Genomic DNA, 14673 nt, shown 5'->3' on the forward strand with positions numbered 1-14673 from the left:
CCCCCAGGGATCAATAAAGTATTCTCATTCTGATTCTGATGATTCTGAAATGTGACCAAAACCTTAGTTCTGATTCTGTGTCCACCTCCTATTGGTCCCCGCAGGAAACCTTCAGCGCCAATGATGCTGATTGAATATTTACCCACTGACATGTATGTACTTTATAGTGAACTCTTGTTATATAATACTGTGCTTGATGTTCTGCAAAAAAAGGTTATTTGAAGGGGATTCATTTAGACAGTTGAGGAGGAAGAGTAGGATAAGGTGAATAATTTATGACAAAGTTTCACTGAGTCTCCGATCCTTTACCATATCATGTCAAATAACAGCTGCCAGGAGATGACATTATTAAACAAGTGAGGTCACCTAATCCTTTAAAGTCTGTGTATATTTATTATGGCACTGCATTCCTTATTATACTGCAGTGTGTTGTGTCATACTCTTTTTTTTGACTATTCAGAAGAGGAAATTAACAAAATAACCTGGATTATCATTTAAGAACATTGTTATTTATTTAGTTAAATTCAGTGAAAATCTCTCTTTTATAAAAACAAATAGAACTTTTTTTGCTGTGTGACTCTTACTGCTCTCTGTGCGATGCTAGAATCATGAAGCTTTGTTTTGACCCAGCCTTAGAAAAAATAACCGCAGCTATCAGTTATCCAATGCATGTCTCAGGACACACATAACATTAAACCTAAGCACCACAGCTATAACTCAGTTAAACCAAATACTTTTCAGTCTTTTAGAAAATAGATCTGTGTTCCTTAAACAGAATTGAGACAAATAGCAAACATGAGCGCAGTGTTGGTGACGACTGTCTGACTTCAGTTCCTTGAAGGTCGCGGCTCCTGTCTGCGCTCTGACAAAGCTGATAAAAACACTTTCCACCTGCTCAAGCTACCAATCAATGTGAGGGCCCTGCAGTTACAACAATAAACACACCCTGATTGAAATTAGTGAGCTTTACTTACTTACACGGGTCAGATAAAGTCCATTTTATAGTCTTGTTAAGATGGTCTAAAACTCTTACTGATACTGCAGAAAGACAGAAGATGAAATAAACAAAATCCCTCAAAACTATGTCAATATAAATTATACTCATTTGGTAACATGTGCATATTTGTGCATAGGTGCATATTTATCCCTCCATATTTACTCACAGCCGCTTTGTTAGTTACAGCTTGCTAGTACCAGGTTCCTTTTGGTGTCAGACTTGCCTTAACTCCTCATGGCAGAGATTTGACGAGGTGCCGTAAACATTGGTCCATATTGATATGATAGCATTAGATTTGTCAGCTGCACATCTATTACATCCCAACAGAGCTCTTTGCATTGTATTGAGATCTGGTGACTAGAGGACATTTAAATATAGTGAATTGTTTGTCAAATTCAAGACGCCAATCTGAGATCTTGTGACACGGTGCATTATCCTGCTGGAAGCACCGCTGGTCATAAAGAGAAGCACATGGTCAACTACAAATCTCAGGTAGGCTGTAGCATTTAAAAGACGCTCAGTTTATGCTGAGGCCCAAAGTGAGCCAAGAAAATGTGCCCACAACATTATATCACCACCAAAATCATTGATCGACGGCAGGGTGGATCCATGTTTCGTGTGATTTATACCAAACAACTGAATGTTGGAGCAGAAATTGAGACCAGGCAACATTTTTCCAATCTTCTGTTGTCCAATTTTAGTGAGCCCGTATGAAGTGTAGTCAGTTTCCTTTTCTTACCTGGCAGGAGTGGCGTCTGCTGTAGCCCATCTGCTGAAGGGTTCACTGTGATGTGCGGCGAGAGACCGAACCTTGTTTTTAACGTATTGTTGTTTACGTTCCTGTCTCCTTTCTGTCATTTCACAGATATCGTGGTGCTCAGTTTGACCTTCAGCAGGTCATCATGACCATGCATGCATAACAAAAGGCACTGAGCTTCTGACATGCGATTGGCTAATTATACATTTGCATGAATAAGCAGAATAGATATACTTCTGGTCTTCTGATATATATTAGCTGGTAAGTGCATACTGAAATTTATTTACCCAGCGAGTGCAAAGCAGCACATACTGTGAGACATTATGTGCACTACTGCACTGCTAATTGCAGTAACAACTCACCTTCCACAAACCACAAGTGTAATGAAGAATGACAAGGTTAATGACAAAGTTAAGGAGTTTAAAAACACAACGTAAAGAGAAATAATCAAATGCTGCTTGCACTCCCAAAAGTATTTTGCTGAAAAGTGCCCACTAATCAACATGATGATGATGATGATGATAAGCACCATAAGGGCAACAATATTTGCAACTGCTTTCCCTGCTGTTCAGGTTTTTCTGACTGTCTAATACCAAAACACAGACATTCTTTCACAACTCTGCCAGTCTATTTTTACAGCATTATGCTGAACCTGGAACACTGCATCATGAATTATTTCGTAATTTCAGTAATGAACGGCTCCTGGCACTTGCCAGACACTCAAATGGTGCATAAAGACAAAACACCTCTCACAGGCTGGGAAGAAGAGACCACATGACAGGTTTTCAGAATTCACATGCTATTCTGCACATGTTCATCTTTGATATTACTGAAAGTGATCTTCATGATATGCCTCGCTGGCGATCACGGCCAATTAGTACAAGTCTGGCTCTCGCCCAGGAACGTCCCTAGCTACCTATTAACTCATTCGCTCAGCGTGCTCCACCTGTGCCTCTTTCCCTTGCTGTATATATTACTGCTGCTAAGAGGAAAGGCCAGATTGGTCACATTATGATCCCTGCTGTGATGCAAATTAGTGGTCATATACTACAGTTTGTCTTGTCATTCCTGACTAGAATCCCAAAGCAAACACTGACTGTGCGTGTTTGTGAGCTCATTCCCTGGTCAGCCGTTAGAAATCTGCTGTTTATGGATTTCAGTGAAAGCGAAAAACAAAAATTAAAACGAGAGTAAATTGCTTTCTAAGGATATAAATCTGGTACAGAGGAAAACAGGACTTCTCCATACATAATCATAACAGTTAACACATGGATCCAACACCTGTTACACCTGTCAGAATGCTGGAGCTGATTGATTTATTATTTCTTAAGCTGTGAGCTTAGGAAGTACAGATAACCCAATAACTCTTGCTGGGTCTTGATGCAAGCTCGATCATCCAGGTAAGTAAATCTCCAAAAGTTGATTCTGTTCATCTGGACGTAGTGGGGGAAACGTTTCGTCACTCATCCAGGTGACTTCTTCAGTCTCAGCTGACTGCAGGCTTCAATCTTATAAACAGTACATTTGCATAATGACTGAAACCAGCCCACTGAGGAACAATGGGCTGGGAGGTCAGTTCCTTCATCATAATTATGCAAATTCTCATGACCATTGATCAACAACCACTGATCAAAGACCACTGATCAATGGCCATGAGTACCATTCACAGAGAGTTAGGGAATGGCTGCAATCACAGCATTGTAAGATGGTGACAGATGTACCCTTAGGCCCCCTCCTCGATTCAGAGATGGTCTTTCCCTTTTCACATAAATGGCCTCCTTGACTCCGCGCTCGAACCAGCGTTTGAGCAAACTTTTGCTAGGAGCTCCCTTCGTATTATCTAAAGCTCACTGAAGCAACCTCCAGTTTTATGTTTCAATTTAAATACAAAATGATGTTGGTGTTGACCTTGTCCCCAAACTCTTTTCTTGCAAATAGATTTGCATAAAATATAGATTTTCAGCCTTAACCTTGTAGTTTTATTTGACTCAGAAACACTGATGGGAGAGAGTAGCACACTGAAGAGCTTTTAAGTGCGCTACCATTACACAAGTTTAAACACATAAACTCTGCTTCATGTTGATGCCATCCATCAGGGGGACCAGAATGTGCAGTCTAATGATTATGCCTTTTAAATTTCTCCCAGTAACACAGTTTAATAGCAGCATAACCGTGACCGCAGGAGAATCTAAGAGACATTCATGGTGAGTGATGAGTTCAAGTTTAACTACCAACGTTGAAATCTGACATGTGGATTAAATTATTAAAGCCACCCAAAAGTTTCATTGGGCACCCAGATAGGATGCTTTAACCTCCTAGGACCCGGCGTCCACATATGGGGACATCACATTTTGGATTATCTAGACCACAATACTAAATTTTGCTCTTTCAAATGAGCCATATTGCTCAAAGGGGCACAATTGTTGTTGTTTTTTTCATTTTGTTTTCATACTCAGGAAAAATGCTGCTGTGTTCAGACACCAAATAAAGAGTTTTGCACATCTTTCCTCAGTTCTATCGAACACTATAAAGCCAAACAGCACAGAGAAAATAAAAATGGAAGCCATTAAAGAGATCATGTCTTAGGAGGTTAAATCAAGAAGAGCTCAATGCACCTTATGGCTACGTATGACTGCATAACTGTGGGGCTACTGCATTCATGACAGGCTTTGTTGCACATGCATGTGTGGAAATGTGATTTTTCATCCCTGGAAATTTTAGATGATATGCATGAATGCTGCCATGTTTACTTTACCAGTGAGCAATTTTATTCTCATCCTAACTTCAGTGTAAATAAAACGATGAGTCCAGTAAAGGCTTGTCAGTTAGTTCCAAATATTAAAATTCTCCATCCATTCCTTTCCTACTAAATTACTGTGTTTATGCTCACTTTGTCAATACAGCTTCATCATGTTTCCAAAGGAAGATTTTTGGGCACCATATTACTCTCACTCTGACATCTCACTCTTTCCTCTACATACTTGCTCTATGCAATCTTTTCAGATACACACACAGCAGCTAAAGGAAAGCCTGGTAGCTTACTGAACACGGTTGTGATTACGAACATTGCAAAGACATAGATTTGCTGCTGTATTGGCTCATGAAATAAATAACTGTATCAGAAACACCACTTGCTTAATAGGAAACATACTTTAATTTATTCTCTCCGGTCGTCTGTCAAAACTCGCGTTATTATAACTGCCAAACTTTTATATAATCACACCCCTGAGTCACATCTTAATAAATCAAACATGTTTTCTATAGGAGTCCAAGCCTCTGTAACTCATAAAGGTCCGAGTCTCCGACGCTCCAGTCGGAGCCAGTGAGCGAGCCCCTCCTCCTTCCTCAAACTTCATTTCCTCCTCGTCCAACCAGATAGCTCAGTCCTCAATCCATCATATAATATAGCGGCTAAAGACATCTGTCAGGGAGACACGTCCGATTTCTGGAAAGGGTGCTGTCCCAGACACTTTGTGGCAGGACAGAAGTGGGACTACAAACGCGTCCGGCTGGAAAGTTTGGCCAAAGCTGCTCAGCTGAAGTTGCGTGGCAGTCATTTGCCGTCTGACAGCTTCCAGCTACAGAGAAACTTTAGAGTTGGGGATTCACCAGGTAAGAAACTGTTTGCCTACATGCTTTTATTATTGATATCATTATTTTTAAACGTGTCGGTGTTGAGGCCGCTCAGCGAGCGGTGTGTTCGCGGTAAAGCGCCACGCTGCTTTTAGAGCTTTCTACTTGACATTTTTTGCATCGACATGCTTGAAGGCTTTAAAATGAAACCACTACAGTACGACGTGATGTGATAAGTAAGCGAACAGGAGTGCGGCAGCCAATTTGCAGTGACCTTTTTTAACTACTGTGGGAATATTTTCTTACTATTGCTGGACTGTAAGTTATTATAGTGGGTCTGTAGAGAATTGAGTGGTTTCAGTATCCCAGTGAATTACCTTTAATGGCTGTATTATTCCCATGAATGCTATTTTATGACCGTGTTCATTTCTGGCAGGGACTTGGCAAGATTTCAATGTGACACTGTGTCATGTTTGATCACCTCAACTTTTCATCCTCCTGCTCTGTTCTCTCTCTATAAATGTATTAGCCTCTGTCCATTTTAAAGGCTTTTTAAATGTAAGTAAATTTCCCTGTCTTTGGTTTAAGCGAAGCATTTTGCTGCCTCTTTGGTCATATTATAAGTCGATCGTGTAAGTCTGAAGGAATTTGAAGAATCAAAAGCGTATATTCTGGGTCCTTTGCAACAGCTGAATGGGAGGCTGCTGTGATACAGCATACTTCCATTCAACAATAGGCTCATCTCTGGAGTTCCTCACTGATTGTCCCTTCTGTTCACCATTGTGCACAGGGCGTGTTTAGTAACAGACATTCTGATCAGCCTAATAAGTATCACCCCATCTTTTTCGCCTAAGGATGCTGCAGATCTCATTTTAGATCTGATCACAGTGAAGTGTCTGAAGCTTTATTTCCATCCACATGTTTCCATGTGGGCAATGAGTGTTTTGTCTGTGTCCTGTGAAGCAGCGTCATGACTGAAAATGAGGATGTGAATGATGTTTTTAGTGTAGGCCTGGCTATGGGTAGAATACCTAAGCATGAAATTATGATTAATTGTTGTATTCCGAGCCTTGAAATGGCTGTTTTTCCTGCCCGTCTTTAAGGCCACCCTCCATTAAAGCCAACTTTTACCTGACTCGCCACAAACAAAAAACGTCAACACCATTTGGGTTCCCCTGGCCAGAGCTGTGTGCCTGAGATGACCGTATGAAGGATTTTACTGGCATTACTTAGAGCTTAGGGTATAAACAAACAAAAGGAACCTCATACAACTGGGTGTTTAGATCAGTCTGAAGCCTGACCCTTTGACTCACAGGGAATATTTGCACTTACACTGACTTCATCACCTTAAACTGCCTCCATGTGTATTATAAGCATCAGTTCATTACCATGTAAGAGTATATAAATGACATAAGTAATGACAAGAATACTGGGTCTAGTTAAATTCTCTGCAAAAAGTTTTATGCATGCTTTCCTTAAAATCAAATATTTTTTCCTTCCCACAGAAAAATGTTAAATTCACAGAAGACACATTGTTAACGAAACCTACCACAAAGTTTAGACACAGAAGGGGTCAAAGGTCAAAAAGAGCTGTGTCAAAACAGCAGTGCCCCCCCCCCCCCTTTTTTTTTTAAATTTTATTTTAATCTCATGTTTCCAAACATGGATGGCACACCATATCTATTCCTGTGTATGAGAGGGGAGTGAGAGGTCTCCGTCTGACCTCGCATTCCTCCTCCTCTCATGGTATGAGGTCAGTGCCCCGCCACTGACCTGCTGCTGTTAAGTAACATTTCCATTTTGTTCTGAATTTTCATTTTTGTGGTGGATTATTTTCAGCAGCTCTGGAGGGAACTTTTTCTCTGTGGCTGTTCTTTAACCAAAGAAATCTACCATCAGAACAGAAATGGCCCGCCTTGGATTAGATATAGTAAAATTGATGGAAGAATTTCATCATAAGTACTTGACATATCCATGAGCAAAATAAATAAATACATAAATAAATATAACCTTTGCACAGTCAGCGCTCTAAGGCTACTGTATTTTAATTCAGTAACAGTTATGAGCATTGTGAAGAGGTTTTCCCCTGGGGCACACTGGTTGATTCTCTGTGGTGACAAACAAAAGCGGCAATGTGAGCCTCTCAACCATGTTTACTTCCTCGGCTTTCGCTGTCCCACGCAGCCGCCGCAGAGTTCGTTTCTCTGTTCTGTCCCTTCGTGAACGTTCCTATTCACTGGGACGAGTAGGCACGACCGTCCGTGCTGGGCAGATTTCATTCTGCGAGGACTCACAATGGGTGAGCTGTGCTGCTATGTCAACATTTAGCTCTGTTTTGTATCCCCCCCCCTTTTTTTCTGTTACTTTAATCACATCCCTCCAGGCCAATCAGCAACAGGAAGAGCACAGCGGCCTTTGTCTTTGTGAGAGATAACTGGTTCCTTGCTGCTGTGCACCATGTGCAATGACTCACTCTGACTTTGCAAGTTGCGTCAGGGAAGCCTGCGCTATGTTCTTTATTTTAGACTTTTATATTTATGGCCTACTCAAGGCGTGCATTTATGAGATGCAGATCAGATATCCAAGTCTCAGCTGCATATACATAGCCAGCAGCACAGTCTATGCCTATATTTTGACTTTACAGTCACCTTTTATTTCCAAGTCAGAATCCTGTCTGCTCAGAGTGAAGGTGAAACAGATTTCTCTCACCAAAACTCGTGTGATCAGCACTACAGTGCATCGTGTTTCATATTCACTTTCTGTGGGAGAACATTGTTTCCAAATGTGTACAGCGGGGAGCTCTTTTCCTGCGCGCATCATTGCCAAACCGTCTCACTATGGAAGAAAAAAATCAATAACAATGTAAAAAAGACTAAAGGTGCTACTGACAACACACAATCAGACCACCTTGCTTAGTTTGTGCTTTATTTTGTATAACTGTTGAATTTCAGCACCCTTAACTCAGTCCATGCCTTACATTTAATATTCTTGGTTCCGTGTGGTCTCGACTGATACTGTCTGCTCTGCAGTTTTGTTGCAGTCGGAGTGGAATTTGAAACAACAGACTTGTTGTCTTTAGCTTGGAGGACTTCCTTTCCTGGTGGCCTGTTTAGCTGTAGCCTCCATTGTTTACCTTTGTCTGTGTTGATGGGCGGATATGTGGGAACCTTTTTCATCTGATCTCTAGGACACAGCCGGTCTATAATGGTTGCTGTCTAAAATGACTTCCCCACAGTAACCCGTAAACACTTTTTATTAAAAGATTATTTGCAAGCTATCAAATAATTAAATGTAGCTTTTCCTCATGCAACTAAATAAATAGCAGAAAATAATAACAAACAAATTTTGGTACTGCTTAGACACTGATATCATATTACATATCATGTTTGTACTTTTTTGTCATTTTTTATTGGTGTACTGAAGATATCGTGTGGCTTCATTTTCAAAGTCAAGAGGAGAAAGCCAGAATCCATCTGGTTGCACATAAAAACATTTTCCACATTGAAAGACTTACATTCTTTTAGTTATAGACCATATCTTTTATAATGAGATTCACTTATGACATCCATAAGGGAATCTCACTTCTGCAGTTACAGTATATGTCTATGTTTGATGTGATGCTGTTGATTTTATTCGTCATTAGTTGCTTTAGAGTTTAGGAATTTTGACCATGATGTGTGAGTGAGAGCTCCACAGGTTACAAGCAGTACTTTGATCATTATCTATCTCAGCTTTAAACATTTCAGTAGATGAAGTGAAGTGAATAAAATATGGCAGTTAATTCAATCTAAGTGATGTTCTGCTTTATTAAACTGAACAGGAGTACAGAAGTCTCTACTGTTACAATATTACATTAAATTTGCTTTAGGGCTGCACAGTGATACAGTGGTTAGCACTGTTCTCTTCCATCGAGAGGCTTCTGGATTCAACCTGCAGATAAACCGGGGCTCTTCTTTGTGGAGTCTGCGCAGCCTTGGTTCTGACTAAGCTCTACCATGATGTACCTGCTTTTCAGTCAGCTGGGTATAGATTCTCTTTTGCATCAAACTAAGTGTGCAAGACCAGGTACATTAGCATGGATTTGATGGGTAATTCTGTTGCTATGTGCACTCGCACAGTTGTGAAAACGTTGTTTTTGAGAGGTTACACTAGGTTACATCAGCTATTCTCTTTTAAATCAGCCTCTCTGGGGCTCTTTCGAAGCAGCGTTCCCCCAGTAAACAGATTCTTTGAGATGTAAATATAGTAGGTTTCTCTGAAGAGGTGACGAGGCAGATGCATTACATCATAATAAACTTTTTCTTATTGACAATAGTTAAGTTAAAGTAGTGAGATCAATTCCTGAACGTTGTATCCTAATGAACTTTGACTGTATTGTGTAAATTACTGTGTGAGTTGTGGTGTCTAGTGTGTTTTCGGATGGTTCGCAGTATGACTGTTCACATTCTGTGGTAGGTAAAAATGAGAGACATTTGTCTATATACTTTTCTGTCTTTGTAAAGTTTTTTTTATGTAATTGAGTGCTACGTGCTATGACAGAAAAAATAACATGTTCCACTATAACCATCAAATTAAAGTCTGTCTGTGGGTGGTAAGCCACCCACAGACAGCTACAGTAGCAAGTGTTTTATCAAACCAGTAATCTTTGACATCAAAGTTCCCTACATGCCCCTTTACACCACAGTATTTACCGCACGGTTCCTCTCAATCCATCCACCTATTTTATTAGCTGCTTAACCAACTGAGGATCATTGGAGAGACTGCAGCTGGTCTCTGTATTATTGTGAGCTCTTTACCTTACAATATAAAGCAGAGAGGTGGTGTACATACTAGGGCTGGGCGATATATCGAGTTTTTTAAAAATATCTATATATTTTCATACGAGATATAAGATGTGACAATATCGTTTATATCGATATAGCCTATGTTACGTTATAATTATACTTGTGGAGCCACAGGTTTGCCTCTCTTTCGTCCACTTTTGTCTCTACGCAACGTTACTCGGCCTCGCCTCTCCTTCACTGAACACAACTCCCCCTCCCCCATAGCTTCACCTGCAGGCAATGACAAGATGAAAGCGGAAAATCTCCGTTAGCGAGTTACCGCGGATCGTCCCGTGCGTGGGGCTGGACGGCGTCAACGTGTTAGCGAGCTAACCACGCTAACGAGCTAACCGCGCTAACGACATGCAGCCCGGAGGAGCTGCACGGCCTAAAATCCTTTCATTTTCTCAAAACTCGACAGTGCGCCTTATGTATGAATTCTGGTTGTGCTTACTGACCGCGAACCGATTTTATGTGGGACACAGCGCTCAGCAATCTGTCAAAAAATGTTTTAATATGACTTTGCTAAGCTACGGAGCTGCACCGCTTGATGGATTGTCGGAGGATTACAGCTACCGAGGAGGAGCCTCGCGGAGTGATACGTACTGTGCTTCAACGTAATATTACCGTACTGTGTGTGTATAAGGACCACAAATGGCACCTGTTCACAGACGTGGTGCAGCTGTGAGATCTGTCTCTTTGTTATTATGCTCAGCGTCTATTAGTTTACATTTTGACTGCACAATTGTGAGCTTTTTGTTATGCACAAAAACAACATTGTTTTCTTTTATTTATGGACCATGATTATTTAATAAATGCTGATAATTTATTTTTAAGTAATTTCTTCATGTACATCTACGCTGTATGTAAATAAAAGTGCCCTTGTGACATCTGGGACACAGTGTGACTAAGAACTCTCTTTTTGTTCTTAACTTATGGCTTTAAAAAAAATATATCGAGATATATATCTTATATCGCCATCCAGCTAAAAAATATCGAGATATGAATTTTGGGTCATATCGCCCAGCCCTAGTACATACTGAACAAGTCACTAGCCTAACACAGGGCTACAGTTTGTCTAGAGAATGCAAAACTTCAAAGGCTTTAAGGTGAATTAAGCAAAACATAAATAATTTGATAGAAACATCCCATTTTACAATCAGCCCAGCCACAAATCACGAACCTTTCCGTCAGAGAGCACAAGAGTAAATATTCAAAGCAGCACTTGTTGCTAATGTACATTTATCATATTTAATATATTATACACGTAGCATGACATCTTATGCTACATAGTAAAGGAAATTTAGATTACTCAGTTGGAGAAGCACTCTGAGTTGAATCATTCTTAATATTATTTAAGAGAAAAAGGAAACATTTCCTGTTCTGTTACCTGTATTGGGGGATCGTCTCCTCTGCTGTTCTAAATGCTCGTTGTTATAATCATAAAGATCCCGAAAGAGTAATTTATTACCAGCTTTGAAGCTGTTTTGATTAACTGTACACAAGAGAGCTTCACTGACAAGGCAGAAGAAGCTCTCATGCTTGATGCCAGTGTGCTAATTAAAAACAACTTTATGAGCAACTACAGAGCCTCATGAAACTTGGATTGAGACCTACATCCACTGAATGCTTTAAACATGAGTCTCCTTCCCTTCTCCCCTTAGAGACTTTCTTGTGGTGACATATTGTTTTGAACTCTAATATATTTCTCCTCCCTGTGCAGATCACCTCCCTATAATCAATCAATCAATCAATCAATCAAGGTTTTATTCTTGATAGGACCCCCCCCCGACCTTACACACACAACACAGACATCACATGGGGATACAGGTCGGAGATCGGTAGCGTCACAGAAAACAAACACTGAAATATACACTACAATGGGAAAGTACAAGAGGGAAAAAGGCATGCAGCATGAGAACAGGAAACAAAAAAACTCCTCTGCACAAAAAGCACATAAATGTCCACAGGGTCGGGTGGGGGGTGAGGAGTAATCCGAAGCAAACACAGCATCCTGCACAGCGCTACCATTCCAGCGCGGGCTCAGACCCGCCGTGTTCCCAGGAGGGAACAAGCATCGAAGGCGTTTGGAAAGGGAGGGGGGATGAGTGTGTGCATATCAGTGTATATGTATGTGTGTGCGTATCCATAGTTCAGCTGAGACAGTGTCCTTTGCCCTGCCAGGCTAAGTAAACAGTCTTCCAGCCAACCCAGGTGGCCTTACATGGAATGGGAAGGAACAGACTAAACACAGTCGTTATCAGGGTGTTTTGTTGGGCTCCAGCCTTGTGACCGCAGCTGGCGCCGAAAGGGTATCCGCATGAAGTGATGGTGCTTTTTACTTTAGTGCGAACAACTCGTATGAATTTCAAAGCAGTTCTACAGTCCAACACTGGTCTCTCAATCTCCCGTTGGAGAGCCATGAGCTTCTCCATACTTGCGTTCTGTGATGTTGTCATTTCTTGTGCTCAAGGAGCCGATTCTGCAAACTCACGACAGTGTGCATAGGGAGCAGGTGAACGATAAGTGAGTTTGTTACTAAATATTTGGGGAATGCATTATACTTATAAGTCTCGTCCCGTTCCTCTGTGATGCATGTGTGAGTTATTTGTGGGGGATGATTAATCAAATTGGCTCCATTCATCGGTTCATTGTGGAAGAATGCAATCCCATAGAAAATCACTCCAGAACATTTACATATAAATGCTTTTAAATACAGTCACACGTCAGCTGTTTAAAACCAAAGATACAATTTTATGGAAACCATTACAAAACCTTTTCTGTAGAAGAACCTTAATCAGAGACATGATGTTTATTGAACTGAGTAAACCACAATTCTGCAGTCATGCAATAAAGCTCAATTAATGCTCCAACTCTTAGTCGGCTGCTTAAATATGCTTTTGATGTAAAATCCAAATAAGCAAGGAGACACCTAAGAAAATCCAGTAAATGGTTAAAATTCAAGCTTGTGGTCAGACTTGCTCCTCTGTATTAACTTGCCAAACTGTGGCTACTGAGAGTAAAAAAACATTTGTCTTTGCTGCCAAAAACTCTTTTAATGATAGATTAAAAGATCCCAGAGGGACATAAAATGTGTGGGTATACTGTAGGCCTATTTCAGTTGGTGTAGCATGTGGATCTGAACAGCGTTTTCATTTTAGACTAAGCTTATAAGCTTCTGTCCAGAAGCAGACTAATCTACTAATCACAGAAATGGTGGTACTCATGTAAATGCTGTATCAGAAAGTGCACAGACCGTGCATCCAGTTTATTCCTCCAGCAAATGCACAGTTTGTGCACATTTACTGTGGAGTCACAGATTTTGAGCTGCATGCAGGACATACACATTGGCAGACCACATACATCCTATTGGCTTGGGTAGATAAAAACACTTGTACAGCACATATACTGTACGTTAGTGCTGTTGTTTGATTTGTGCTTCTTCTTCATCCCGCTTGCTCTGTTAGAAAGGTCATGACAAAATAGCCAACTGGAGACCAACATAGAGTGAAAGTTCTTTATGTTCGTTTGTCAAATGATTGCAATCAGTCCTTGAATAAAATACAAAATTATTAATTTCTCCCATTCTGGGTCATCTTCTCTTTCCTTTACTTAATACTTGCAGTTGTATGTAGATCGAAACTTCAGTGGGCTGGGTCTCTGATTACAACCCACGGGCGAAGGTGCAATTTTCATTTGAAGAGTGACCTGTTTTCAACCCCTAACATCAGACGTCAGGCCAGAAGCATGCATATCATTTTAAATGTTGCTGTTGTTGTTGAAGGGTCATGATTTTGACACGGTGAAGGAGCTCCAGCACAGAGTGATCTAAAGATAGCACCATTGCTGGAGGCAGCGTAGTTGTGCGTGATGAGAGAAAAGGAGAGAACAGCGTAATTTTAAAAAAGTTTTATAATGTATTTATTTATTTATTTGTGTATTTTTGTGTTGTTGTTTTGTTTTTTTTTACTTCTGGCATTCTGGAACTATGCAATCATGAGCTTGTGTGCCTGAGTAGAATAGTATTTATTTATTTATTTATTTATTTTTTGCCTGTCCCGTTTGGCTCTTTTGCCATCAGAATTATTGTCTAAAGGCAAAGAAAGATGCCCAACGGATTTACTTTACCAAATGGACCATCCCAGCTTTGCCGTAATGGTCTATTTGATTGACCTTTTATTGTTTATTTTATTTATTTTCACTTGCTAAATACGGGACAGACTTGACTGGGGAAAAGAAAGGGAAAGAAAAACAGCGGGGAAGAGGGACGGGGATAAAAAACAAAAACTAACAAAATAAGCAGACAAAAAATACATCTATCAATCACCTGGATCACCTGTTGAGAATGAAAAAAGAAAACAAGCAGAAGAAAACGAGAGCAATAGAATAAACAACATCACGATGATATATGTGAATATAACTAAATATTAAACATTATTGTGCAGCACGTAATATTGACAGCGCACAGTGTGCTTTGAGGTAGGAGCCAAAAAGGGTGTAGTTTGTGTGTGTGTGTGTGTGTG

The 14673-nt window shown here is 40.4% G+C and overlaps 1 protein-coding gene across 1 annotated transcript in view; it reads left to right on the forward strand.

Annotated features, from left to right (window-relative positions):
* Positions 1 to 5086: 5086 nt before the first annotated feature.
* tspan9a (tetraspanin 9a) overlaps positions 5087 to 14673 on the forward strand; it is a 183348-nt gene continuing 173761 nt past the window's right edge. The window contains exon 1 of the mRNA XM_005734804.1: positions 5087 to 5366. The gene's annotated coding sequence lies outside the window, so the exon portion shown is untranslated. The remainder of the gene's footprint in view (positions 5367 to 14673) is intronic.

Source organism: Pundamilia nyererei, unplaced genomic scaffold (assembly GCF_000239375.1).
Source record: "Pundamilia nyererei isolate P.nyererei 1_Seehausen unplaced genomic scaffold, PunNye1.0 scaffold00060, whole genome shotgun sequence".
NCBI classification, from domain to species: Eukaryota; Metazoa; Chordata; class Actinopteri; order Cichliformes; family Cichlidae; genus Pundamilia; species Pundamilia nyererei.